The sequence below is a fragment of the Etheostoma cragini genome, chromosome 15 (assembly GCF_013103735.1).
Source record: "Etheostoma cragini isolate CJK2018 chromosome 15, CSU_Ecrag_1.0, whole genome shotgun sequence".
In the NCBI taxonomy this organism is placed as follows: Eukaryota; Metazoa; Chordata; class Actinopteri; order Perciformes; family Percidae; genus Etheostoma; species Etheostoma cragini.
In genome coordinates, this window is record NC_048421.1 from 865,681 (window position 1) to 868,280 (window position 2,600).

General features: G+C 38.2%; 1 protein-coding gene and 1 long non-coding RNA gene across 2 annotated transcripts in view; one reads left to right on the plus strand and one right to left on the minus strand.

The window, feature by feature from the left end:
- Positions 1-362, plus strand: part of LOC117958316 — an 8,272-nt gene extending 7,910 nt beyond the window's left edge. The window contains exon 3 of the long non-coding RNA XR_004659688.1: positions 352-362. This is a non-coding gene — a long non-coding RNA (uncharacterized LOC117958316). The remainder of the gene's footprint in view (positions 1-351) is intronic.
- The window catches only part of LOC117958237, an 859,617-nt gene that overhangs the window by 793,958 nt on the left and 63,059 nt on the right, over positions 1-2,600 (minus strand). The gene's annotated exons all lie outside the window — the stretch shown is intronic.

A 2,600-nucleotide genomic window follows, 5' to 3' on the forward strand; every position in this document is an offset into this window, starting at 1 on the left:
GTTGTACTTTTATTTTGAAGTCTCTGACAGGAAGTGTGTTTTATTCCCGGCAGCTTGACAGTGACGGTGAGAGGAGAGCGGTGGTGACTCTGCACATCGGGGCTTAAATGAAAGAGGATGCATGGAGACCTCAGACAGCCGGAAGGATTATTCATCCCCTTCTTCCACACGGTGTCCTGTCTGCAGCCAGGTGAGTCCACCTGTCCCCTGTCCTCCTGCTGTCTGGTTAGATGTCCTCATGCCGCTCTGCAGTCTCTCATTCAGCCTGCAGCTGTACTGCAGGTGCAGCTTACCTAAAGTCTAACTCTCTATCAGCAGGAAGAGTCTGCACCGGGGTCCAGAGAGAGGAAGTCCCTCTGGCTGCATGCACTCCTCAAACCACACACACACACACACACACAGACACACACACACACACACACACACACACACACACACACACACACACACACACACACACACACACACACACAGGATTCATTCACTTGTAATCCCTGATTAGTTTAATGTGTTGATGGTAATGTTTTTTATTTTGTCATTCAAAGACAGAGAAAAGACAAACCACACGGTTTAATATTAATACAAGAAGTGATCTTTGATAGAGAACAGGTGTTTCCAGTTGTGTGTGTGTGTGTGTGTGTGTGTGTGTGTGTGTGTGTGTGTGTGTGTGTGTCACACACACATGAACATTGAACATGACATCTGTATGTTCAACATTCTGAGCAATGTCCCACATTAACAGAGCTCTGAGTATCTGTTCCTTTGGAGGACGCTGATGCTAATTAGTCTCCGTCAACACTGATTACATCTCAGATATATTCAGTTTAACAGATGACAAAGACAACAATCCTCACAGTTTGAGAACCTGGAATCAGGGAATATTTGGGATTTTGTTTAAACAATAAATAACTTTATTTGTATAGCACCTTTAAAAGCAATCGTTTACAGCAGGGGTCTTCAACAGTGGGTCCGCGACCCCTAGGGGGTCCGCGGAGGTACTGCATGGGGGTCGCGAAAGTTTTGGTTGATTAGACTTTTTTTTATATCCCCCCCCCTGCAATTTTTTCCACTAATAGAAATGTCTTTAAATACACATTAACATGAATTCAACACACTGCAGTAAACAGATAAATGGAGGCAGAAGATGTCTTCCAGTCATCAACGCACACATTCAGCGACACACAGGAGCTCTTTGAAGCTGGGCACCGTTTCATTCACAACACCTGTCCCATCAACGAGGAATCACAATCAGAAATACTTTAATAATCCCAGGGCGAAATTACTTTCGTTACATTACTCCATATGTAATAGACATTACTTACATATATTAAGAATATACCCTACTCACTGTGCCTCGCACATGTTTAAAATAAAAACATGAATATATGAACCTGTGTATTATTTGAGTATCTTAGTATTGAATGCACAATAACAAGGTATATTTACACATGGTACTATAGGACCAGTTTGATATAACACAATTTTATACAATATATATAATTCCATCTCGCCATCAGTTTGGGGGTCCTTGGCCTGGTTTACAGAGTGATTTGACAGAAGAAACAAAAACCAATGTGCGAGCGGGTTCTGTTAAAACTAGAAAAGCTCTATATAATTATTTAGAGATTTATTGCTAAAGGTTTAATTTTCAGTGGGAATTAAAATTGTTCAATTTCATAATTAAGTATCACATTTAGTTTACTGCAACACAGTTCCAAACTACTTTCAAAGTATGCTATCCAGATTTAGTTTTTAAATGCAATTATTTAAGTTGAACAATTAAAACAAATGATTTAAATTCAATTTCTAGTGATGAATATTAAACTGTAATAATACAGCAAATAATCTGTGGTTTGATTTGAAGTTTGATTTGAAGTTTTTTCTGTTTCTGTTTCCGTGAGCGGAATAAAAACAATGAAGTGAAATATTTCTGCCTGTAAATCCCTGTGTTTAGTATTTTCCCACAGTACTTGAACGCAACACCCGACCGCGGCAAATCCTAGAAGTTGGCTTCCGATTCGGCATTTAAGGGAAAGTTGTAGACCACATAAGACCAGGTCCAGATCCAAATCCATTCTAGACTTGTCGAATCTGGACTAAATTACACAAGAGAGGTTAAGGATTATTAAAAACACAGTTTCAGATTTGTGAAAACTTTATTCTATTTGGGAAAATGCAGTAAAGGGAGATTTTACTGTTGTTTTTTTTTATATGTAGATCACATTGAACCAGGTCCAGACCCAAAACCTCTATACCTGTTCCTGTTTTCTTGTCGATAACAAGACAGTATTGAAGGATTTTCACAGCGCTGAAGTTGGCTTCTGATTTACAGAGTCTGATTCTGCAGTTAAGGGGAAATTTAAGGGACATTTGTAGTCCACATTAGACCGGGTCCGGATCCAAAACCACTCTAGACTTGTCAAATCTGGACTAAACTACCCCAGAGAGGCTAAAGATTATTAAAAAAACAGTTTCATATTTGTGAAAACTTTATTTGAAAAAACAAAACAGTAAAATCTTCCTTTTATTGCATTTTTACAAATAGAATAAAGTTTTCATAAATCTAAAAATGTTTTTTTTTTTTTTTTTTTTTTTTTTTT